This window comes from Equus asinus, chromosome 5, assembly GCF_041296235.1.
Source record: "Equus asinus isolate D_3611 breed Donkey chromosome 5, EquAss-T2T_v2, whole genome shotgun sequence".
Classification (NCBI taxonomy): Eukaryota; Metazoa; Chordata; class Mammalia; order Perissodactyla; family Equidae; genus Equus; species Equus asinus.
Genome location: NC_091794.1, coordinates 59,813,692 through 59,840,073, shown reverse-complemented (window position 1 = coordinate 59,840,073; position 26,382 = coordinate 59,813,692). Strand labels below are relative to the sequence as shown.

At 42.2% G+C, this 26,382-nt stretch overlaps 1 long non-coding RNA gene across 2 annotated transcripts; it reads left to right on the top strand.

Moving 5' to 3' along the window:
* The first annotated feature begins 872 nt into the window (after window positions 1–872).
* Window positions 873–26,382, top strand: LOC123285946 (uncharacterized). Of its 2 annotated transcripts, none has more exons than XR_006528046.2 (5): window positions 873–965; window positions 1,520–1,565; window positions 3,238–3,408; window positions 3,879–4,002; window positions 23,040–26,382. It is a non-coding gene; the product is annotated as an uncharacterized lncRNA (long non-coding RNA). The 2 variants fall into 2 exon arrangements; XR_011503306.1 differs by having other exon boundaries at window positions 887–965; window positions 2,958–3,408.

Sequence of the window (26,382 nt, the reverse complement as noted above, 5' to 3'; positions counted from 1 at the left end):
AGAAAATCATTATAACACCCTGGGATAAGAACCTCAGAGGAGCCATCTACAAGGTGTGATGGAAGCACAAAGACAAACGTTTTGGCGGGGAAGCAGGGCATGATATGGTCCAGATAGTCCTATATAGGGGAGGAAACTGTTTTCCTTCTTCCCATCTTAGGTTATTGGTGGGGCTCTGCAAATTAGACTGACAAAAGACAGAGTAACAAGAGGAAAATGAACAGAAGTTTATTAGCACATGCATTGCACGTATACTACACAGGGGTACTCAGTGATGAGCAACTCAAAGGGGTGGCTGGAACTTGGGCTTCAAAGAGTCTTAACAAAAGCGCGATAAATGTTTAAAGAAGTGACAAGACAAAGGGAAAGGACTTTGCCTTTCTAGGGCAGCAAAGTGTGGGAAGGTAAATATATGGGGGAACTAACGGAAGATAAGGGCTAGTTAACAAAGCTTGTTCTGTAGGTTTCTCAGGGATGATTACCTTCTGTCCTTCCCGGTGGATGGGTCGCGGAGCACCTTCACAAACCTATGTCTTGCTTTTAGGCAAATAGGGTGAGGGCAGAGAGCTTTTCTAGTATCTGTTTCTTCTCAATTGCCTTCAGCTCAAAATAATCCTTATGTCAAAGTGGCACATTTTGAGATGGCATATTCTGGTACCCTTTGCTTAGCAGAGGAGAAAGATCAGTCAGGAAAACAAAAAAACACATTAAGAATTTCAACAGAGAACATTGAATATTGGGAATTAGTTAACCGGGCCTTGAAGAACTGAAAACGCAAAAAAGGGAACCTGAGGTTTCGTACACATAGTAACCGCAGGAAGTGAGTACCCCTCCCAGGTCTGAGCAAACATGGGGAAGAGGTTGGGCTTGTCAGAAAGTAGAAGCTCAGAGAGGTGCTCACAGCGCGGGGACCAGACCTTGGAGGAGGGCAGACTGGCGGGCTCGAGCTGGTGTCCCTGAGGAAGGTGAGATGAAGCTGCTTCTAGGAGTGCCAGAAGAAACTGGAGACTGGAAACCCTGGCTGTCGCCAGGGGGAAGGGCCATTGCTGGTGACATTACAGGATGGAACAGTCTCTTCGACCCTGTCAAGCCTTCCAGTCTGCCTTTAGCACCACTTATTGACAGAAACCAAAAGGAATTCTGCCGGCAAAGAGACGTGGTTTGCATAGTTTCAACCCCAGCATCACAAGAGGATAGAGAAAGATGGTTTGGAGCTGACAAAATAGCATAATCTCTAATTTAAGAGTTTAAATCTATAAAGTGGGGAGGCAAGCTTGAAGGGAGAGCGGTGCAGGCAGAAGGAGACCGCGTGTGCAAGGGCACGATGCCGTCAAAGTGCAGCTACAACCACTGAATCAGCCGCAGCTGGAATGCAAAATGCACTGGGGAAGCGTCGAGCAGAAAGGGGCCGTGAGGCGTGAGGGCAGGGAGCGCCCTGTTAAAGGGCGGAGCAGAAGTTTTAAATATCTCTTCTTGTATTTTTCTGGTTCAGTAATTCAGGTTTTTTTCGCCCTCATAGCCATGAAGAATAGACTTTAAATCTGAGGTTTACTGTCCTAGAGAAGGTGAGTATTTGATACAGCAAAGAACAAAGAGGTCAGTGCTTAGATTTTTGAATTTCAAAATAGTTTTCTAAGTCCTTAGGGGAACAACATAGCCTGAGGGCAAACCCTTTTGCTTTGCAAAATTATGGCTTTCTGAGACAGGAGAAGGTTGACTCGGAACTCCAAAAGTTTTTTCAAGAGCCGGGAAACCATAGCTTATTCTAAGGAGCTGTAGAGTAGGAATACGGAGGGTGGGCTGTAAGGCAAGTTCCACACGGATGTGTCAGGTTCCACAGGACAGAAGAAAAGCCTTCAGCAGCTGGGAGGAGGGACCAGCCACGACGTCAGGTTCCAGGGTTCTCGCTGTGTCCATTCCTCACCCCCCGCCCCGGGTCAGACCTGGGCCGGGCAGGGAGTGTGTGTGTGAGAACTTCCTGAGACATTTAGCAAGAAGTCTCAGAACAAAAAGTTTATTTCTCAATTCCCCAGCTGCAGCCTGTTCCCACTGCTTGCTCTTCAGAGAGGCCCTGTGTTGACAGGGGGCCACAATGGTGCTTTCTGATGGGTCTGGCATAGTCTATCCCCAAACAATACACTGTGTGGTTTTCTTGTTTTTGAGCTTTACAAAAATAGTATCATACTATCTGTATGGAACTTGATTTTTCCATATTGTTTCAGTAGCTGCTGTTCATTCATTTACACTTAAATGTAACGCATTGTGAGAATATTCTATACTTCATTAATTCATCTTCTGGTCAATGGATATTTGCATTGCCTCTCATTTTTACTGTTATGAACAGTGAGGCTGTGAACATGGCATCCATTTCCTTAGAGTATATATCAGGAATGGGACTGTTGGGCTACAGGCTATCTGATTGCTCGATTTTATAAGATAATGCTAATGGTGTTCCAAGCTGGTTATGTCACTTTCAATTCTCAGTAGTATTTTTAAGAGTTTCCGTTGATTGTATCCTTTCCAATACCTGGTATTGTCTGACTTCTTAATTTTATCAACCTAGTGGATATAAAATGTTATGCCATTATCATCAATTTCCATTATCTTAATTATTAAAAACGTTGGACTTCTTTTCATGTGTCTATTTGCCATTAAGGATTTCTCTTCTGTGAAATTCCTTTGTATGTTCCTTGTTTTTTCTATCCAGTCATTTGTCTTTTGATATTGATTGCTAGGAGATCTTTAGATATTCTGGATTCAAATCCTTTGTTAGTTATAGTTGCTGCAAACATCTTCTATCCTAGTTTGTGGTTTGAGTTTTCACTTTTTGTGTGTGTGTGTGTGAGGAAGATTTGCCCTGTGCTAACATCCTTTGCCAATCTTCTCTTTTTTTTTTGCTTGAGGAAGATTAGCCCTAAGCTAACATCTGTGCCAATCTTCCTCTTCTTTGTATGCAGGATGCCTCCACAGCATGGCTCATGAGTGGAGTAGGTCCACGCCTGGGATCCGAACCCGTGAATCCCTGCTGCCCAAGTGGAGCACATGGAGCTTTAAACAGGGGGCCAGGCCAGAGTTTTCACTTTCTTTTTTTTTTAAGATTGGCACCTGTGCTAACATCTGTTGCCGATCTTTTTTCTTCTTCTTCTTCTTCTTCTTCTTCTTCTTCTTCTCCCCAAAGCCTCCCCTGCTGCCCGCCCCTGGTACATAGCTGTATATTTTAACTGTGGGTCCTTCTAGTTGTAGCACGTGGGCCACCGCCTCAACGTGACCTGACGATCAGTGCCGTGTCCACGCCCAGGATCCGAACTGGTGAAACCCTGGGCCTCCGACGCAAAGTGCACGAACTTAACCACTCGGTCACTCAGCCGGCCCCTCACTTTCCTGATGGTGTGTTTTGAGAAGCCTGAGGTAGTCAAATTTATCAGTCTTTTCTTCAATGATTAGAACTTTGTGTATCTTATTTAAGAAATTCCTCTCTACCCTGAAGTCATAAAATTTTCTCCTAACAGTTTTAAAATTTTGCCCTTCATTTTACATTCTCAATCCACCTGTAACTGATATTTCAGAATGGTGTGGGTGGGGATTCAATTTTACTCTTTCCTTATGGATAACCAGTCATCCCATTTATTGAATAATCTGCCGTGCACTGTCCTGCATGTGCACATATCAGTGTCCCATGGCTACTCTAGCTTTTTAACAAGTTTTAATACCTGATATGAAAAATCTCCCGTTATCCTTCAAGATGATTTGGCTATTCCTGGCCCTTTGCTTTTCTATATGCATTTTAGAATCAGTTTGTCAATTTTTAAGAAATATCCTATTTGTATTTTTACTGGAATTGCATTGAATCCATTCAATCTCAACTCATTCCATTTTAGCTTAAATCTGTAAGACTCTGCTGGAGAAGATGTTGTCAAAATCACCAAAAATCTCCATATTGCTGAATCAAATGGATTTTTCTTCGTTCTCCCTTGCTTGACCTATTATCAGCATTCAGCACAGGTAAGGACTCTCTCCTTTTTGATTCAGTTTTTGCTCTGGGCTTCAGAAACATCACACTGTCCTGATTTTCTTTCTAAATCACTGAACTCTCCTCAACCTTTACAGCTGTCTCTCTTGCCTCTGCCTGAAATCTGAAAGTTGGAGTATTGCAGGGCTGGTTTTCAATTTTCTCTCCTTAATTCTCTTCTGGTCCTGTGGCTTTAAGTGTTGCTATGTACTGATGTCTCCCAGGTATACAACTGACCTGAGCTTCAACCTCATGTATCCAGTTGCATAACTGACGTTTCCAGTTGAACTCCAAATAGGTATTGCAAACCAAATGTACACAAAAAGAACTCTTGATTTCTGTCCTAAATATGACCCTCTCCCAGTCTAAGCAAATACCTCCATCACACACCCAGTTGCCTAACCCTCAAATTAGGATCCCAGTCATTCTAGACTCTTCTCTTTCCCTCATCCTCTGCATCTAACCCATCAGCAAGTTTGTATCCAAACATATCTTGAATCCATCTCTTTACTTCCTCTCCACTGCCATCATCCCAGTCTAAACTAACATCCTCTCTTGCCTTGACTACTGCGGTCGTCTACTAATGGGTCCCTCTCCTTCTTGCCTCGCCATAATTCACTCTCCATTAAGCCACCAGAGTAACCAGAGAGCTAGGACAGAACCTGTGCTGCCTCTGCTTAAAATCTTCCAAACGTTTCTTGTTGCTCTTAGAATAAAATCCAAACTCCTCACCATGGCCCTACTAAGGGCTACATGGGCTACAAGGCCCTACTAAGCTGACTCCCGCCTGCTCCTGAGTCTCTGGTCACTGCTCTCCTGCAGTTGGCCCTCCTTTAGCTTCCTCAAATTCGCTCAGCTCTCCCACACGCCAGGGCTTCTGCGTGTGCTATTCCTGATATTCAGCTCATTGCATGGTTTCTACCTCCTCGTCGTTCTTCTGTCAGCTCAAAGGTCCTCAGAGGGGCCCTCCCTGACCCTCAAACGTCTGGAATTACTTTGTTTACTTATTGGTTTACATATTGATTCCTGACTAGAGTTAAGTTCTTTGAGGCCCCGGGCCTTGGCTGTCTTGTTTAGCATTACACCCCCAGTACCTGAAACAGTGCTTGGCACGCAGTGGGTGTTCAATAAATACTTACCGAACGGATAAAGCTCCTCCCAGAGGGAGTGTGTGGCGTGAAAAGGAGAGAGGACAGATGACAGAGGCTTATGGAGCATCTTACTTTTTTTTCAACCACTATGCAAAAAAGGGCAGGCAAATGAATCTGTACAGAAAGGAGCAAAGAAAAATGAAAACTACTGATGTGTGTGTGTGTGAGTGTTCATGATATTTCCTTCCTCCTATTACAGTTGTTATGCTATTTGTATAATAAATTCAAATTAGCAGAGAAAATTAACTTCTTCGAGTTCATATATTCTAATAATGAAATGGGCTGTGGTCAGCTTATGAACATAGTTTACATTCATGATTTTGGAAGAAAAAATGAAACCCATAGTAAAGTGTTCATCTGGGTATCCTTTTTTACCTTGTCTGACAATACAATTTATGCCCCCAATGCTGACGTTACACATTTGCTTTAAAATCTTAAGTAATACTTTATTGCTAAGAATGTAGTTCTTTAATTCATATTTTTCACATCTAATGTATTTTGAAGAAGGAGAGGTTTGAACAATGCTCAATATTATTTCTCTCTCAGCTTTACTTATTGTCTTAGCAGTATTTTAGTTGGGTGTATATCTGAAAATCTGCTATTGCTAATACAACATTCTGTTTAACAAATAGAATATGCTGGAATGTTCAGCAAATGACAATAAATATGTATTTGTATGTTTTACTTATTTATTTAACAAGTCCATACATAATGCTTACCCTGTGCTAGGCACTACTGTAAGTACTTTAAAATATGAACACATTCAATTCAATTCTTATAAAAACCCTATGACGTAGGTACTGCTATTATCCCCATTTTATAGTTGAGGAAGCTGAAACACACAGAGGTTAAGTAGCATTCCAAAAGCTCTCCTGCTCACTAGGAGGAGATGCCAAAGCTGACATTAAAATCCAGGCAGTTCTTGCTACTAGGCGCTCACTGTAACCGGATGTGATAGTGATTGAAAGCTGGGGAAGTAAATGACAAGGTTTTCTTTGCCCAGTTGGAATGATTTTGCCATACGCTTGTTATTTTGAACAGTTGCTTGTTCTGAAATATCATGAGAAGAGCTATGAACACAGGCAGACCGCTGAAGTATCGTTTAGCACACACAGTCTTCTGAAAGATATCACTAACGTCCCCACGGTCAGGGTCGCTTTGGACTGCTTTGCAACGTGTGCAGTGTACAACTCCAGAGGGCACCACCCATATAGACTTAATGTGAATAGCACCTCATAGAGTTGTTTAGGGTATAAACATCTGTAGTGGCCTTGCCAGTGGCCTAAAGATTTATTAGCTATCTCACAGAATGACTTCCAACTGGGAGACCCTTCTCTCTACATAGCCCATTTTCAGTTTTACATCCCTCAAAATTTATTACAAGAGAGTGTATTAAAATGTCACTCTGTGTGCTGGATAACTGTCATGTCTCTTCCATTTTCATCTCGCTGGAAAGAAGAAATGCTTAAATGTCTTCATATATGGTGTACCATAGGGATACTTTTTTCTATGTGAAATATTATGATCTTAAATGCCTTTCTGGGTACTTTGGGAGATGGCAACAAATCTAAGCCAAGATTCCATGAAAGACCAAATCCATTCCCTAGTCCACTTTCCTTTACGTAGTGGTGAGAATGTGCTCTTAAATTTTCAACGTAGTTGACTGGCAACGCTCTAGTTTGGTACTCCTAGTTCACTGAGCTTAATTGGTGTTGTCAGTCCCAGAATGGGCAGAGCTAGAGGAATCGTGGGTACAGGGGACCTGAGTGGTCCTCTGGCCTAGCTTTCCCTTGGACAGATGAAGAGCCTCAGGCCCGGAATGTTGATAGTAGTCCAAGCACACACAGCTGGTTGGTGGCAGGAATAAAACTTGAATCTGAGGGGCCGGCCCGGTGGCGCAGTGGCTAAGTGGACACGTTCCACTTCGGCAGCCCGGGGTTCGCTGGTTCGGACCCCGGGTGCAGACATGGCAGTGCTTGGCAAGCCATGCTGTGGTAGGCTTCCCATGTATAATGTAGAGGAAAATGGGCATGGATGTTAGCTCAGGGCGAGTCTTCCTCAGCAAAAAGAGGAGGATTGGCAGCAGTTAGCTCAGGGTTGATCTTCCTCAAAAAAATAAAAAACTTGAATCTAAGATTCCAAACTCTTACTTTTTTTCTTTTTTCTGCTATATCTCACAACATCCTGCACCCCTGTGGAATACACAAACTTGATTTTGCCTGAGTATTTTAAACCACTGTGTCCCAACTTTATTATTTGCCCTTGTCCACATTCACTGGGACAATCAGCAGAGTCCTTTGAGCATTGAACGGGATCTACTCCACCTTTAGGAAGGAAAATCCACACTAGCTCAGAAATACAGACTGGTGGTCTATTGGTCATCACTCAGAAGTCAGGGCTCCACCACTAATTGTGTGAATTAATTAATTGGTCAGTTAACTTCCGTGGGCTTTCTCCAGTTATGAAATGAGAAGATTGGACAAGTGGCTTACCATATACTTCCAGCTCTTGTATGCCATGTTTCTATGAACTATCATTGTGATTCCCAATTATCTTGTCTTTAAGGTGCATTTGGACCTCTGTTTAGGTCTGGATTAAATGAGATCATATTTTTTAGTAACCTAGTCAGATTTGCTACCTTATTTTTCATGTGTTGCTTTCAGCACTTGGTGCCCTAACCCTCTGATGTTCTGTTCTGTTCTTCCAAATTACCACTAGATATACAGTGACCTGTCTCTCTGCTCTGGCTAATCTAGTCTTACTTTTTGTTTTTGTTTTTGGTTAGGCAAGGTTGGCTGCTAAAATGAGCAGAGAACGAAATCTCCCAGGTAGATTCTTCACAGTCCTAGGGACCTGCCAAGGGTTGCCATGCATAGGACCACCTGCCTGGCTACACCAGGGGTTGGTGCCTGGTCCACAGGGAACTCACAGGGGGCCTGGTTTGAGAACTTAGCACAAAATAGATGTTCAGGACTAGACAGTGACCAACAGATTCCAACAGATCCTCTCTCTTGGAGCTTTTGAATAGAATCACAAAAAGTGGGCTGCAGGCTGGAGAGAGCAGCAAAGACCCAGAGGCATGCCATTCAAAGACCTCAAGCAGAATCAATGAGTTAGTAGAAGCCATGAAGTGAGGAAAAGTTAGTCAGAAAAGGAAGGAAAACAAATGAAGATAGATAGTAGCTGAATCACAATAATAGTAGATTGACTGGAGCGAGAATAAATAAACAAGCCCGAGGCAAAGACCAGATGACCAGATGACCAACCTTGTATTGCATCCAGAAGGTGTCAGAAGCTCTTGCTGCATGTTGTACCATGTTCTAGTTCCCTGTGAGACGTGGCCAGCTAAGAGCTGCCTCTCGTGCTCCTTGGTCCCCCTCTATCTTTCTAATAATTTCCAGCTCCTGAAGTATCCTGAGTAGCCCTCTGTACCTTGCCACTTGAAAGAGCCTAAATAACATGGTGTCTTTGTCGAACCCACATCCCAAGCTGTCAGAGTGTCTGTATGGTGTGTGGTGTCATCACACAGTAAGCATTCGGTAGTGTTTGCTGAATGAAGCTGTGAGATGTACAGAATTAATTTGGGAATGACTGAGTCCGTGCTAGGCTGGTGAAAGAGTACAAGGATCAAGGTGCATCCAAAGTTACCTGAAAACTTGTGGGCTGGAGCAGAGTGAAGCCTCGTGAGTAGGTAGGAAGATGGGGTTTACACGGCAAGATCACTGGAAAGGGCCCCTGCCCCAAATATTTCTGTCTGCAGTTCGCCACACTGCCTGAAGTTTGGACTGGGAGGTTAACTTCTTCAGTGGAAGGCAATATCTCTCCAAATGCCACTTAGAAAGTACTTACGTTCAGAGATAAGACAAACAGTAAAGCTGCGATCAATATTTCACGTCCTAGTGTGCATTCATTCAGCAAATCCATTCCTGGACAGCCTCTTGTCTTCAGGGACTGAGGAACTGGGAGTTTTGAGAGTATCGGGTTGTAGGGTAGAGAGGGAAACTTTCAGAGCATGGAGCACTGTTGAGGGAAATTATGGTGACCATGTGGACAACGTAAACTCTGGTTATGCTTGGTGAAGGGAAGAGTGAAGGGAATGGTAGGGATGAGGCCAGGGGTCAAATACCTCCAAGCCTCATTTTACATGAACCCAAGTACCAAAGATGATACCAAAAAGACAATCTTCAAGGATGATGTATGTTGTATGACAAAGATTATAGCCTTTGGAACAAGATCTGAGCTCTGAGTCCATTTTCTACTGCATTTTTATTGGAGTCTATGGGCCTCAGTTTCCCCATCTGTAGACTGGGACACAATGATAAGAATAATATATAATTCTTCAGAGAGAGGTGGTAAAGACCAACTGAGAGGATGGAGATAAATGATTTTGACAATTGCAAACTGCATATCCTGCTAACTAGTTCAATCTGGGAGCCGAAGGGGAAGGAGTAGATAAGAATGGCCTTGGCTGACGGTGGGCTCTCCGTGCTAAAACCTTCCCCCACCACTCCCCTCCCTCACAGCGCTGCCTGGGCCCAGGGTGAAATTGATAGACTGACTTTTCTCCACCCCACATCACTGTGGTGGTCACCCATCACTTTAAGACATTTTTTCCTCATCCTATTCTCAACAGCAATCACTCTTTTATTCCTCATTGGTCTCGCACTTCTAAATTTAATTATGAAATTGACCTTAAAAGTAGTCCATTAGATTCTTTCTTTGTTTTCATCCCTTTCTTTTACAAATATTTTCCAACCGATAGGTATGGCAATTATAAAGCTTTGGTTGCAAGTTATAGAAAACCTGAACCAAGTTAGTTTAAACAATATAGGAGATTTAATTGTTTATATTACAAAATGGTCCAGAGATACATCTTCAGGCAAAGCTTGGTCTAGCAGTAAAATGATGACATCTGGGACCTGGTTTATTTCAGTTTCAGTTTCTCCTTTCTGCCCTCCATAGGATTAGCCTTATTGTAAGGCTAGTCCCCATTGTGGTCCTAAGATGACTGCCAACTGTTTCAGTGTTCTTGTCCATGATCTTTTCTCGCCAGCAAAAGCCTGGAGATTCACTTTGATTGGATGAGCTTAGGTCACATGCCCCTTTGAACAACTCTCTATGGCCAAGTGAGAGAGTACATTGAATAGTTTAGCCTAAGACACATCGTCTAATCCTGGGGCTAGAAGTAGACTCAGTTTTTCCAGAACTTCATAGATCCCAAAACAGTTTCTGAGCTGATGAGGATGGGGAAAAATGGATGCTGAGGAGGCCACTAACCAAAGCCCGCTATAATAGGTTAGAAAGAGATGCTATCCTTATATGAAAAGTTGCAGCGGCCAAATGCTTAAAGGTTTTTCCATTTGAGAACGAGAGCGCATGCTGTTTAAACCAAATTTGATGTGTCTAGTGTGATACAAGTTGACCTTCCTCCATAGGCATGAAGAATAATCATTAACCTTTGAATTTTGTGATTTTATAAAGCATTGAATTCCATACTTCAGTGCTCTCATGAGGGGAGTTTTTTGTTTATGTATTTTAGGCACTTTCAACATGCTCTAAATTGAAACAGAGAATGTATTTTTTTTCCTTCAGCACACTGCAGGAAGTCAGTCTAGCCACAGCAAATCTGTACTTGTTTTTGTGAGAGGATGGGAAGAATGAGTATTTGCCCTGTGGCATCAATTTCCTGTTTAATGTTCTCCAAGAGGCATTTGGAAAATGCCCAGCAACACAGATGTACGTAAATACCGTGCATAACTTGTTTTCAGGAGTGGAAAGAGGAGTCTGTAGAATTATGACAAGCCTGCTTTACTCTCACCTCCTGGCGGTTGGTGAGTCACTCGACCTGAACTTAATGATTTGGAGAATGGATCATTCCAGAGTGTGGCATTGGAAGGACAAGCAGTGTAGGAATAGCATGGCATTTGGCTTCTTAGCCCAAGTTCTTATTCTTTTAAGGCTCCTTTCATCCCAGAGTCTGCTTGTCCCTGCTGGAGGTTGCCCTCAGATGGCCTGTAAGAAGACTACACACCAGGACAGCTTTCTTAAAGAACAAACAAACAAACAAAATAACCCCCCTGAAACAGAAACCCATCTGTGAGTTTGCAGACACAAATTTGTTCTCAAACCACAGAAAAACGTATGCACACACCACACAGCATCTCTCAAGCAGCGGGCAGATGAGTTCTCAGTTCTGTAGAGTCATATTACCCCAGACGACTCACACGCCACTTTGGACATCTTATTCAAAAGGTCGTGGCTTGGTTGGAGGACCAAACTCTTATTTTTGTTTCAGCAACTAACCTCTTGAGCTACTGTATAATTTAGGAACTTGACATAGAAAGGAAGATTCAGACATAAAGAACCCACCCTCTAATTTCCCACTTCCTCACATAGGCAAGATGAGAAATAACACTTATGATCTATTAAGCATCTACTTCCAGTACAACTGACTTTGTTTTGGATACATAAATTCATTCTTTTAAAAAGCTAAAAATGCAAAATTTAGTTGATAACCCATTTGAAACTATTTGATATGTATATAAAAAAAGATAAAACATTTTTAGATGTTATCGACTAAGGACATGTTTTTCTTACACAGAGCATGCTAAAGCAAAGGACTAGAAGCTATTTAGACCACTATAAGATAGAAATATAATGTGAGCTACAAATGCAAGCCACATTTTTAATTTTAAACTTTCTGGTAGCTACATTAAAAAAGAGCAAAAAGCAGGCCGGCCCCACGGCCGAGAGGTTAAGTTCACGCGCTCCGCTTCAGTGGCCCAGGGTTTCATGTGTTTGGATCCTGGGCGCGGACATGGCACCGCTCATCAGGCCATGATGAGGCAGCATCCCACATGCCACAACTAGAAGGACCTACAACTAGAATATACAACTATGTACTGGGGGGATTTGGGGAGAAGAAAAATAAAAATAGAAGATTGGCAACAGATGTTAGCTCAGATGCCAATCTTTAAAAAACATTAAAAACCCCAAACAGGCAAAACTAATTTTAATCATATATTTTATCAACTCCATATGTCCAAAATATTATCATTTGAACCTGCAAGGAATATTAAAATTATTGAGATATTTTACATCCTTTTTTCGTACTAAGTCTTGGAAATCCAGGGTGTATTTCACACTTATATTCACACTGGCTTTGTTCCCCATGCTCAGCGGCCATGCTGACTTGGACTGCTGTGTTGGGTGGCGCACATGGAGACTCCGGGGGTTGAGAGGTGGGCAGTGCTGATGAAGCATGGGGGAAAGAGGAAGAGAATGCGGCAGGTTTGGGCATGTGGGCATGTTACCGAAACTGAAGTGGGTTTCCTCCTGGTGAGTTAAATCAGACTCTCCACCAGAAGTAGTTGTCTCACAAAGTAAAGTGTATTTGCAGCAAACAGGAGCCCATGAGGGATCACTTCCAGAGTCACGGCTCCCCGGACAAAGGGCAGCAGGGACGTTTATTTCAGATGGGGGATGAATATTCCAAAGGGAGTGTGGGTATTGGCTTGCACAGGCTCAGTTGGAAAACGTGCTTCCACAAACACTGCAGGTGATGGTAAGGCCTAGCTCCTCCTGGAGAGATCTTAGCATTAAAAAGAAGGCAAAGGTCACAGGCATGGCTCTCCAGGTGAGGCCTGGTCTGGTTCAGGGAGGTTGGTGATGGCATCTCCTTAACATAACCACGGTGAAAAAACAATTTGGAAAAACAGTTAAATGCTTCCAAATCCACCTTGAGTTCCTCGGGGTAACCAGTCGCTGACAGGGACATTTCAAAAATCCAAGACACAGTAACAGTAGATTAGGCCGCCAGCTCATATTGCCAAAATTGTAGCTTTGCAGATGATTATTAAGACAGGCTCTAGAAAACAGTGTCAAACTCAGCATTTCAGCAGAAGTTGTTTCCTACTCCTTAGTCACTTTCTTTTCTTGGTAACAGACGTGCAGATCCAAGGCGCACATTTAGGGGCAGAGGTGATGCAGAGTGACTAAAGTTACGCCCAGTAATTATAATAATTTTGTTCTTTTAACCACACCTAAGCGAGGGATCTGAGAGTTTTATAAGGCGCAGTTTAGGGAGTCTCCGGCCCCCAGGGGGAAAAGGCAGACGGGAGGTCCTGGAGTTGCATTCCTCCATTTTACAGACCCTGGAAGGAGGCCGCAGAGGGCCTGAGGTCACAGACTGCAAGAACAGATGCAGCCATAAAAGAACCAGGAGATTTTATGCTGCACTCTGCCCACGCTCCCCTCTCAGTCCTCTGTGTGCTTTCTGAGGCCACACGGAGGCTCTTCCACAGGGCACAGTCCTCCTCTGCCCTCTGCCCTGCCTCTCTAGGGCCTGAGACTGAGCACTCCTGAAACACCTGCTCCTCGGCAGGGCAGCTTTCTGCTCTGGAACATGTTGACGTCAAGTACCTTTCAGAACTACATTTCTTCTTCTAAATTTTTCAGTTACTCGATGTGACAAGCATAAAGTTGTCTTTCCCCATAAGATACTTATCCTTGGTTTGGGAGCTTCAGTTTGGTCAACACAGGACCACACCTGGATTTCCCAAGAAGTGAGAAGTTAATCTGAAGTCATAGGACATGGTTTCATTTTATCCCTGGCTTTAAATTAAAAGCATTTGTCTTAGGTAAATGGTAGAAGATGCTTTAAATTTTAGAGGAAAAAAATACAACACATATGAAGATGTTTACCACTCGAGGAAGACAGAGGTACTGTTTATTTGGGAACCCTCCATTTTAACTTCATAAGCTCCTGATAAATCATGAAACATTGATAAGTTCAAATTGTCAGAGTAGAATGAAATCTTACACTCATACAATATTTGCTGGGTGAGGTGCCAACATGGCTGAACAAAATGCACCATCACTGTTCCCACTGATGTCATTACCACCACCACCACCAGCAGCACTGTTACCATCACGGTACCACAGCCCCACCATGCCTCTCTTCCATTAACCTGCTCAGTCAGTTAGGGAAAGACTCAGGGAAACAGTGTTCTACAGGGAGTTTCCTCTGGACTCAGGGCCATTTCCTCCCATAGGTTACCAGGTCATGAAATGGTATGAACTGGAAAGTACAGCATTTATAAACCAATCCACAATCCAAACAATTTCTTGCTTCTCTATAGTGATGCAAAGTTATTTGCTGAGGTAGACATCGACTAGCTTAATAGAAGAGTCTAAGAAAGCAATTAACCAGGAGGGTGACAAATGCAAGTCAGAGATGACTGTGGGTGAAGCCCCTTGGGGAGTAATGAGGTAGGAATTCTTAGGACTTAATTCATAACGGAGAGCGTTGGAGTGTGGAGGAGTGGATGGCTAGGTGATGACTCATGTTCCCTGCACAGGGTACAACCTCAAAATAGTGGGGCTGATCCTACAAAGCATATATGGGAACCAGCCTCAGAACTGCAGTAACTACTCACGCATGATCATAGACTCTGTGCTGGTGAATTTCTAAGATTGCATTTGTAGCAAAATTGTGCCCTGCTCACAGACGGTTTACAAGCAGAAGCAGTTAAGAGGATGCTTCTTCAACATGTGTGATGTGGAGCAAGTTTCTTAATTCTCTGAGCCTCAGTGGCTTCACCTGCAAAATGGGGATAAGGCAGTATAAATTAGAAAATGCACAATTACAAAGGATCTTCAACACATATTACGAATGCTGATGATATTGTGCACCTTTTTCACTGAGAGAATGCTTGCCGTATCTCTATTAATCTCCTCTACATCCCCAGGAAATAGGTACTATCATCTGCATTTTACAAAAGAGGAAACTAAGGCTAAGCAAGGTTTAGATCACACAGCCTGCGGGAAGATTTCTTCTTCTATACTTTTCGCTGTTGAGTACAAGGAGATTTCTTTAATATGTAAGCTGTGCAATTTGCAATGGTTTAGACATCAATGGAAGATGAAGATTATCCAAACCCAAAATATAAATATATATAGAAAACTCACTAATCTGAACCAACTGGGCCATTTCAAACGAAATGCAGTTTTATTACTTTCAAGTACATACAGTAACCAGAAAAATGACTAACAAGTGCTGGCAGTTCAGGCCCAGATTTAGTAAATAGATAAAAATGATTAGCATGTCTGAGAAGTTTTGGTCTTGCCTACACTTTGAATAGAGTGTTTTAGAAAGAAAAGAAATCTCAAGAGTTGGAAAACAAATTATTTTCTTTGGTAAGTAAATGCTTCCTTCCAAATATTATTTATACTATTCATTTACTTACTAAGCCATTTTTTCCCCATAGACAGTACAAAAATATGCTTCAGCGCCACCCCTGCACACATGATGAAACCTTGGAGATTAAAACCATCCAAACCAAATGTTAAAATTTTTAATCGGCTTTACTTATTTGTCTTTTAATTCTTTAGAATATAATGTTCTGAATAGATGTAAATTCCTAAAATGTTTTTCAAATATTACAGTTATCTAAACTTCATAAAAAAGAGTTATTCTGGTATTAATATGAATGGCGTAGTGTCAGCTGTGTCCTTTGTTACTGTAGACAGTTTTTAATAAATGCAATCTTTTCTCAAACGAAATATTTATGTCATTTATGAGTACTGTTTATGGTAAAAAATGGAAAAATGGAGAAGAAAACGTTCAGATTATAGTCTCTGACAACACTGGTACTCAGTCTGCCCTCGGTTACGGGCCTGCGACTCCATTCACTCTGGCGTACCATGCACAGCCCAACCTGGGCATGGAATCTTTTAGCTATCGCTGTTAATCCATGGAAAATATTTTAGTGTGATGTGTTCCCCTTAAAAGTTAATGAATTGTGGCCAAAAAAAAAATAATGGGATTTATTAAATGTGGTGGTCCTGAACCATGCCAAATATTTTGTGGGATTGTGGGAATACAGCAAAGGTAGTTATGGGTATTGTAATAAATGAGGGTCTCAGCAAGTCCCAGCTGCTGAACACATGATCCTTACTTGGGAGGACAAATAGCAATGTTTTCCATCTCCAGAGTACATCTTGCTCTTGGTACGCCTGCATAACTCCCAGGAACAGTCAGTGGGAGTTACACACAGAGGAAGGAGACTACGGGTCTACATTTCTGTTCTGCTGTCTAAATGAGACTTCATTTAATTGATAATCTGTCCAGAGTTAAATCTCCCATACCACACAAATGCTGTGTCAGTATTTTAATTCCATTTTGATAGGATATCTTTCTTTATAAAAGCCAACCAAACATTTATAATAATTTTTTTTATTAAGTGGTATCTGTTTTTATTGCATACTTGTGTATAAAACTAAATTTAATGTTCAACAAACAACGTTTAAGCATCTGCTTTATGCCCCGCACTGTAAGTTGCACATCAAAAGAAAAGCACAGCAGCGCTCTTCAAGAGCGTTAAGTCTGGGTAGAAAGATATATTTGTATACATTTATCCGGAATCATAGATCTGTAGAGTTGGAAGGGACCTCAGTGATGCTACAGTCTTGGAGTCGTGAATTCAAACTCCAGCAGAGAGTTAATGGAAACGAGTGAGGTGCCTCAGCCTGTTGGGCATCATGTCACTTCAGAGTCACCACCCTGTATGAAGGGACAGCTGCTTTCCTTCCCGGGAGATTTGTTATCATGAAGAAATGAAGGTCTCTGGTTGCCTGATCCTTTGATTGTCTTTCAGAGAGGGTAGAATTCCAAGCTATTCAAAATTTCCCAATTTTTAAATATTGCCAACTAATTTAAGTTTTGCTAAGGCCAAATGAAACACATCTGTGGGCCTTATTCAACCCGTGGGCTGCCATTTTGCAACCTCTGGTCGACTAACACTTCCGTGTTAGTCTAAGGCTTCCAACGCTTCCAGAAACGGCCTGTCCAAAGCGTGAAACTGTTCTCCAGGACTCTCGGGCCAAAACTTTCATCACTTAACTACAACTTCTCCCAACAAGAAAACAATTAGATGACTCGAAAAGAAAAACATATTAGTTATAAAGCAACACGTTAAAATTTCTTAAAGAGCATGTCAATATCATGCAAACAATGGGTATAAGTCCTGTGGGAGGAGAGGTAATGGGGTGCTCATGGCAGGAATGATTTGAGAAAATTTTGCAAGTGGCCTTTGAGCTTGATCTTGAAGGAAGTGACTGATACAAATTGATAAAAAAAGAACAGTAAAGGGAATTTGGTAGAGGGGAATAGAGCAAAGAAAACATAGGAGAAAGAATTTGCAAACGGACATGAAAGACAGCATAGAGAATGACTTGGCTTAATCAAGGAGTAAAAATTACGTCACCATAATTCATTCAGCAAGTATTTCTTGGGCTCTAACTGTGTGCCAGGCACCGTTCTAGGCCCTGGGGAAACAGCAATGAGCAAGAGAGCCAAGGCCCAGGTTCTCGTGGACTGTTTTTTCCAGTGGCACAGACGGGTAATAAGCAAGTGAAAAATAATATAGAGTACTATGAATAAAATAAAACTAAGAGATATTACAGCTGTGAATCTACATTAGACAGGAGAGTCAGGGGAGGCCTGCCTGAGGAGACAGCATTTGCACTGAGTCCCAAATGATGAGAAGAAGTCAGTCATGCAATGATCTGAGCGAAGAACTTTCAAGGCAGAGGGAAAAGCTAGTGCGAAGTGCCTTGGGTGAGAAGGAACAGAAGGAAACAAGTGAGCTATAGCACAATGAACGATGACAAGAGTGGTAGGGAAGAAGGTCAGAAAGATTGGCAAACACTTACCAGACTTTGGTAAGGAGTCTGGAGTGAAATGAGGTTTCCTAGGGAAGCAGCATAATTTCATTAGAAATGGATAGTTTCCAACAGAAAGTAGTGTAATTGATAAGAAAAGGAGGCAAATAATAGAGGTTCTTGAATTGAAGCTGACAAAATACAGTCCATTCTGGGGAGATGCTGCAGTGGGCCGTAGGTTCCATGAGGAAGGTGGTGGTTGAGAGTCTATTCTGTCTGCTGAGTGCAGAACGGGTTGGGGTCAGGAGCTGTGGGTGGAGGCTGCCGTAAAGCCCAGGTGTTAGGGAGGATTAGGATTCAGTCAGGAATGGTGGAAATGAAGGGGAGGAAGCAAGTGTCATTGATGAGGGTCAAGGCTGCCCCAGGGAGAGAAGCCCAAGGCGTCCTGGCCCACATGCCGATCTATACGACCCGATTCATATCTAAAGTTATAAGACCACACAGTAACCAGACCCCGCCTGCACTGATACCATTTTAATGACTTTTTACATCATCTTTCCTTTGTGTAGTAAAAATAAGTCACGTACCCATGCTTTATAAATTTAGCCCTAACCCTCAACACATTGCAGCCCTTCACTGCCCATGGCTCCTGTCCTCATGCCTGCAGCTCTTCACTGCCCACGGGTCCTGTCCCCATGCTATTCTCTGAATAAAGGAGCACTACTACCAGGCCTGAGAGTCTAAGAAATCTTCCTTTGACTCCTCAGCTCGCTGAGCCTGCATCATCATGAACACTAAGTAGGATGAAAGCAGGTCAGAACAACAAGAGAGAAAACCTGATGTGAGGAACTCAAATTTCAGAGTTGGAAGCCTTCCTGGAAGTGGCCTTGAGGACTAAGATGGAAGAGAACTCTATCAAGATATTAACTCTTAGGGGATCGTGAGACATACCTTACAAGCAATCAGAAATACAAAATTAGAGAGGCCTTGAGGGTGACAGGGCAGGCAGCAGAGAGGTCTGGAAGTACTGTCAGCAGAAATTAAGGCTAACAGAGAAGCAGAACTCCCAGAGGGCAATGTGAGGAAGAGAAGCGGGTCAGTAAGTACACATATCTCTCCCCAGCCAGGTTGAGAGCACATTGTAATCAGGTGTTTGTTGTTCTATTTTGTTTTTTAAATCGATCTGTTCAATCAAGGAAAAAAAGCACAAAGCCCCTTTGTCATCACAAGTTTGGGAAAAAAAATTAGCTTGCTAGAAGCAAGCAGCTACTCTATATCAGTGTAATAAACACCAACATGTTTTACTATAAAAAAGTGTTAGTTAAGGCAAAATTTAAAGAAACTTAAAACTTAGACTCAGTTGGATGGCTTCTCTCTAATTTTTACTCACTATTGGTGACTACTGCATGTTTGAATATAAACCTGAGTGTTTTCTTAGAATCTGCAGCCTCTCTATACTTAGTCTGGAAGGGTTGATGCTCTTGAACTTGAAAGCTCTGAGTTAGAAAATTAAGCAAAACAAAACTTGAGGCAGACTTTCGCATCAGCTCTTTTAACGTAGCAAAACACTAATGTTATCTTTCAACAAAAATTGTTTAAAAATTATTTTTCATACCCACAAATGTTTATTGAGTGCGTGTATGCTGGAATGAAGAAGATGTGGTCCCTGCTGTCACGGAGCTGACAATTTCATCACCGCAAATAAGATTGGATGAGATTTTCAACAGCAGAGGAGTAAACGCTTTAGCAGAGCACAGAGTGGGGGTTAATTCCGAGAATCAGTGGCGCATTGTTTTGTAGGGGGACCCTTGGTTATTGTCAACTTCTCTTAAAAAGAATCAAGCTCGGAAAATGAGTGCAGAGGAAAAGAGCAAGGACAATTTTGCTATTCAAAATGTCAAACTGTGCCTTCCTGGAGGAAATTCTGAGAAAATTAGGTCATTCAGGAAAATTTTAAAGTGTTTCTTTCAGCTATTTTAAAAATGCTTCCAAATTTTTTTGTTTTTTTAATTTCGAGAAAAATTACAATCGCTTTTGTAAACATTAAACATGTTCATCAATTCTCATCATGAAGAATTCAAACAACGCGCACGGTACAAATATGAACATGAAAACAATCATCTCACCTCTACTGCCTCATAATGATATTGTTAAGGGTAGAAGGACAACATCCAGATGCTTTCTCTGCATGTTTCCAGATGGAAGGATAGAAGAAAGTGTAAAAAAAGGAGTAAAGAGGTAGAGAAATACTTTTATAAAAGTTAGGTTCTGTGTTGCTATTTTTAATGAAATATGTTACATTTAATTGTATCTGAATTTCAAGAGAAGAAAAGGCAAAACTAGAAGGGGGGAAAAAAGACGAAATAAAGTGTCAGAAAACAGCAGAAGCCACTGAACTTCGGCTGCTAGTGCCATACTACTGTGTACAAGGGGTACAAATCTTTGCGAGTTAGTAGCTGTTTATTAGCTTTATTTATGTTAAGTTAAGGTACATGATTAACACTTCATTTTGATGTATTACCCTTATTAACCTTCCACGTTTAATCCAATTCAGGTGTAACATGTGAGATAGCTTTCTATCATGAGAACAATTTTCCATTGATATAGGCCGAAAACTAACAAAGATAATGTAGGATAGGCAGTCCTCGGCGCAGTTCTGATATGCGTGAATTTCAGTTGCCACATTTTAATTAAATAACACCAGTCCCCCAATAACACAGTTTAAATTTTAGTTACCATGCTATCTGGTATATTAACTGTGAGTAATTGCACAAAGCACAAACTCTGCTCCTAGCACTTCAGTACACAAATCGCTATGTAAATAACAGATGTGCATCACGGTCCATGAGCAATCACGTCACTTCCTCCTGAGGCTGCACGGTCACCTCCCCTCTGTTATTCAGTTCACCCACAGATAGCGAAGTGTGCAATTGCCTTGCGTCCTTGTCTCCCGGTAATAAACCTCTGTGACATTTTGCAGAAGTGGGTATCTAAAGAGTAAATTGACCAGCAAAGATGAAAGTGCAGCAAAGTAACAAAAAGAGAGAATGCTGGAAGTGAAATTCGAATCCAATGTAAATAGAATTATAGGAGAAATAGCTGACCGCGGCAGTGTTGACACTGCTGTCTTGAGTGCCGCTAGCTGGACAGCCAGAGGCACTTAGGGAAGGCAAACTTATTGACATTAATGAGGAAAGCGGTTGTGATGAAAAGGGTGACGCTATCCCGGAGGAAGCGATTCCAGGAAAATACTTCACAGTAAAGAAACTCTTGGAGATATTTCATGACATCCAATGTGCAAAGGATAAAATATTGGAAGCTGATCCAGACTTAGAAAAGAATATGACAATTTTGCCAAGGCCTAGAAAAGATGTATAGTGAGTTATGTGAGTACTGTTGAAACTACCCTTGATACATTTTTTTCCAAGGAGGTAAAATACTTTAATCCTCAATGTTTCTAATGTTTTAAAGTATGGTTTACTGAATGGTAGTTTTTACTATTTTATCATTTCCCTATATGTTTATAACTGGCCTTAAGTGAGTTTTTAATATTTTCACAAAATTTTTTAAAGTTATTGAAATACTCTTAATTTTTCCTATCCATTACTAAGATCACTTTGCATGGCTTCAGCTTGCACAGTCATTTTCACAGTCCTGCACGACCACGCAGAGTGAGGTCAGCCTGCACTTAATTACGTCATACAAATTGGCACTTAAATATGTTTTGTCCCCATTTCGTGTATCTTGACTCCTCAGCTGGATTTTAAACTGCTTAACTGCAGAAATGAGACAAACCCTCTACTCCTTATATATTACCTGTTCCATCCAGCATTGCACTGAATGTTTGGTAAATACTTAAATAGTACTTATTGGTTTACTAATTAGTTATTCTTACGTTGAATGATAGGGTTTTTCTAAAGTGTGAAGTCATAATAATAAATACTATTCCTTTCATTAGAGAGAAGCTTTACCCATTGTATTTTCCATTGCTAGAGCAGGAAAGTATGTCTCCCGGGTGTGTCCTACCAGCTCCAGGTGCTCTGCTCCTTTGGGTGATGATGCAAATGGTGGCCTGTGGACTTGCTTTATGCACAACCTGTATCATTTCACAGGCAGCCCTGATGCCCACTCCCAGAACAGAGAACAATGCCTACCAGGCCAAAAGCACATGAGAAATACTTGTTGAATGAATTTACTAAATAATAGATACTAGGACTGTGAACTGCACATTACTTTATGCCAGATGTTTTATATACATTATCTCATTTTCTCCTTACAACAATCCCACGGCCCCCATTTTATAGATGAGAAAAGCTTGGCTCAGAGAGCTTAAGTGACTCACCCAGCAAGGGCATGCTAGAGCTGCAATTTGAATCCAGGGCTGTTTAATTCTAATGTGTCTCAGCCAGTACCTTGATAATAAACTGGCATCAGTGACATCGAATGATGTGCAAATGGATTAGAAAGAAAGAGATGATGCAATTAAAAATCTGTTCAAATTCAAGAACCCAAACAAGGACAAGAAATGCATTTTCCCAGCATCTGAATTGCCCACTCATGCCTCATCCCTGTCAATAACCTGAAAGTAACCACTCTCTTGACTTCTAGCTGAATCAGTTAATTTTGCTTATTTGTGAACTTCATAAATGGCACCTTGTTATTAATTAAAGTCTATAAAGAATTGTTTGTTAATTCTTATATTGCAATGGATGTTATTATCCATAATTCCTGAAATTACTATATGACTCTTATATACTTTGTGTTTTCTTTTCTACTCTTTCGTTAGCAGCAACTTAGAGAAAAATAAACGATTGAACCAATGTTTCCCAATTACAAAAAAAAAAAACAAAAAACGCTTCAAATTCATTTCCTTTCTGTCATAGGCCTATTTTGACAAGGAAAGTACTTCTCCTCAAATTTATTTTTGTATAATTTTCCATTTGTAATTCTCTTACGATATTCTTTTTTAAAAACCAATTTTTAAAAAGAATCACAAAAATGCATTTCTTCCAATAGTAGCTTAAAGTAGAAACGGCAAAAAAAATCATAATTATTTAGAACAGTCTCTATATAACCCACTTTATAAAGCTCTCCTGGTATATAAAATAATGTGTGTGTGTGTGTGTATGTAACACCTTTTACATTTTAAAAAGTTCATGTTTTAAAACATCATTTGGTTTTCTGCTTCGGCATTTCGCAACACGAACGCTTTACAGGTTCTTCTCGGCTGGTACAGCATCGACGGCAGGGGAGAGGACCGCCGTGGCTCTGCGAACGCCGGACGGTTCTGCTCACCGTGGTTTCCGCCTCTGGGAGCAGCCCCTCCGCCGAACCACAGCAGGCCCCTCGCGGGGGCGCCGCGCGGCGCAGGAGACCCGAAGAGACGGATGTCACCGGGCAAGCCCCTCTTGTTGCAGGCTAGGCTGCTACCACCGTCAGCTCGGCGAGGGCCCTGCTCACACTAGCGCTCTCGTGCACAGCGCGTTCGTCTGACCGCTCGTTCTCCCGGTGAACACACGTGTAGATGCTGTTGGTGGGCGCAGCTCGTTGGAAGCCGCTGTGGAACAGGATATGGCTTACTCTTTCATTTCTCTCTGTCTCTGTCTCTCTTTCTTGCTTTCTCTCCCTGGCCCCACTTCCCCCCAATCCCTTCTCTTCCCCCAGTATTCTGGCTAAAACGGCTTTGTACAATTTTGTACAATCAGGCGTTTATTCTGTGCTATCCGCTCTACTGTCAGACTTATTGCCGTGTGCTACTCACAGTGCCCTTTTCTGGTAGTGCACTTGGCCTTCGTTCAAATATTCACAGTTGTCTTCCTTTCTCTGTAAACTAGAAGATCTGTCCCTTTCAGTTGCGTTTAGTAAATGCTGAGTTGGGTGGTAACTTGGCCTGTGTTCGGGACCTGAGACTAGTAATCCTATCAGTGGTGGTTGGTTGGTGGGGCCCTTCTGTCGGACATTCTCTCTCTCAGATATCTCACTCTCCTTGGGGCTTAAACCACATCACCTCTGTGCAGATTCAGTTGTTCAACAAATATTTGCTGAGTACGTACTATGTGCCCGGCCTGTAGATATGGTGGTGAACAGGAAAAATAATCCTCTTACTTCATTGAACTTATATTTTAGTGGAGAGGACATTAAACAAAACAGTGAATAAAAGAATAAACAGTATAAATTTTGATAAGTGCTATTATAGAGAAGGAAAAACTTTTCCACTACTCTCTTATGTTCTGCGTCAGAGGCCTGCAAATTAAGCTGACAAATGACAGATTAACAGGAAGAAAACATACACATTTTGTTTGATGTTAATATTTTTACCTGGCATAGGGATGAGGACTTCATAGGAAAGAAGTGAAAATCCCTAAGAAGCAGTTAGCCTGAGGGGCTTATATACCATTTTAACAAAGGGAGATAAGTTGTGGAGAAGTAACTAGACAAAGGAAAGGGGTTTGGGCTTCTGAAAGTGGTAAATTGAAGGAAAGTGACAAGGAAATATTTGGGGAGAATTAATGGAAGAGTTATTTTGATAAGATGAAGTAGATAGATACGGGAGAAAGAGGAAAGGAAGGAATAAATAATGGCTGTTAGGATTTGGCTTGACCACGGTGGTGTTTTCATGGAGATAGGGAAGCCCAGGGGAGAAACACATTTCGGGTGAGGAAGGAAGAGTTCTGTTCACACACGTTCAGTGTGAGATGCCTACTGGACACCCCAGGGGGGAGGCGTAGGGCTTAGAGCTCAAGGGAACTCAGCATCTCTTGCCTCTAGGTTTGGAGAAGAGTTTAAAGAGCAAATAGTTTTAGAGAAATAAGAATACATCTATCTTGAAATTAGAATTATCTCTTTATTAATGTTTCGGTCAGCTGCCCCATTTTGGAACGCAAAATGACTGAAAGCAAATTATCAAATCAATGTGGACAGCATTTTTCAGAGCGGGATTCTCAAAGCGTGCGTCTGGGAATGTTCTAAACAATTTCTCAGTGGGCTCTGAAGCTAGACTGGATTTGAATCCCAGCTCCATTGCTTACTAACTTTGTGATTGCAGCAACTTACTTAATTCTCCACGTCACTGTTTTCTTGTGTCTAAAGCAGAGATGACGTTGACCTCACAGGGTAGACTTCCTCAGTGGCCTCTTCAGTCTTACGTGGGCATGCTGTGGAGGGAGACATGAGAGCAGGGGGGCTTATACTTGCTCGTGGCTCCCAGAGCTGACCTGGGCCTGAGCTGGATGGCCCAGGAGGCGTTGGCTAGGTGCTCAGTCCAGCACTGCAGGAAGGCCTCAACCCTTCCCACTGCCTCCTCCGCCTTGAGGTGTGCTGTGAAGATAGTGAGGCCTGGCTGGCAACCTGGAGTGGATGATCACTTAATAAGCTCAGAGGAGGGTGTGGAGTTGATCTGAGTCTTAGCCTGGGGCATTAACACTTGCCTTGAGAAAGAGACACATGTTGTTCAGACTGATGACCTAATGCGGTGGTTCCCAGACAGGGTTGTGCATCAGAATCCCCTGAAGGGCTTTTTACAGCACAGATTGCTGGGCCCAAACCCAGGACTTTAAATTCAGTAGGTGTGGGGTGAGGCCCAAGAAAGTTCACTGTGACAAGTTTCCAAGTGATGCTGATGCCGCGAGGATCACACTTGGAGGGAGCCACTGAACTCGGGCATCCTAGAGACCTGGGCAGAATGTGTGACTGTGACCTCATACTACGTACCTGGTACAAGCGGGAATTATCCATACTGGCAACACTGGTAACAATGAATACAATATCCTCAACCTATGGGGAAAACCCACCACCACATACAGGTCCAGAGAGAAAATTAGAATCCTGTCTTTCAACCTCAATTGGACCCAAAACACAGATGAAATGAAGAATGCAGAAAAGTAGGAAACTGCCTTAAAAAGCGCCTCCGCCTAAGCTGCCCACCAATGCAAGGCCTGCTTTCCCCAGCCGGGACGCCTGCATCCTCCTTAGCTTGCATCTAACTGTAGAAATTGGATCCAGGCAGTGGACTGCGCCCGAACTCCTACAACTTCCACGCTGTCTCTGAAACGGCTTCTCCTCCTGGAGACAGTGAGGGACGCCTACAGCTCCATGCGGGGCTTTCAATCACACCGCAGACAGTCAGACTCTGCCCAGAGGAAAGAAAAGGCTGGGTGTTTCCCTTAGACTTAGCCCCACAAGACTATTTCATTTCTACTCGGCATGCAACAAGAATAAGGTACTTTTGCTCCTTACTGCGTTCTGAACTGTGTCCTCTTCCCCTCCTGTTTCCCGAAGGAAAGTCTGGGCAGGTTTGCTCCATCTGGTTCCTCTGATCCCAGATCTTCCTGTCAGAGCTTGTATTGTTCCCCTTGGAGGTTTTCTTGATGTCTGACTGGCACCAAAATCTCCAGTCTCAGTGTGCCATGATCCTTGACTTTTTTCCCCGAACATTCCTACTGCTGCTCTCTCTCTGCTTTCTGGAATTAATGGCTTTCTCAGTCAGGTCAAGCTAAATTATGCCACAATAACAAATGACCCTGATGTTTTAGTGGTTTACAACAATGAAAGTTGTTTTCT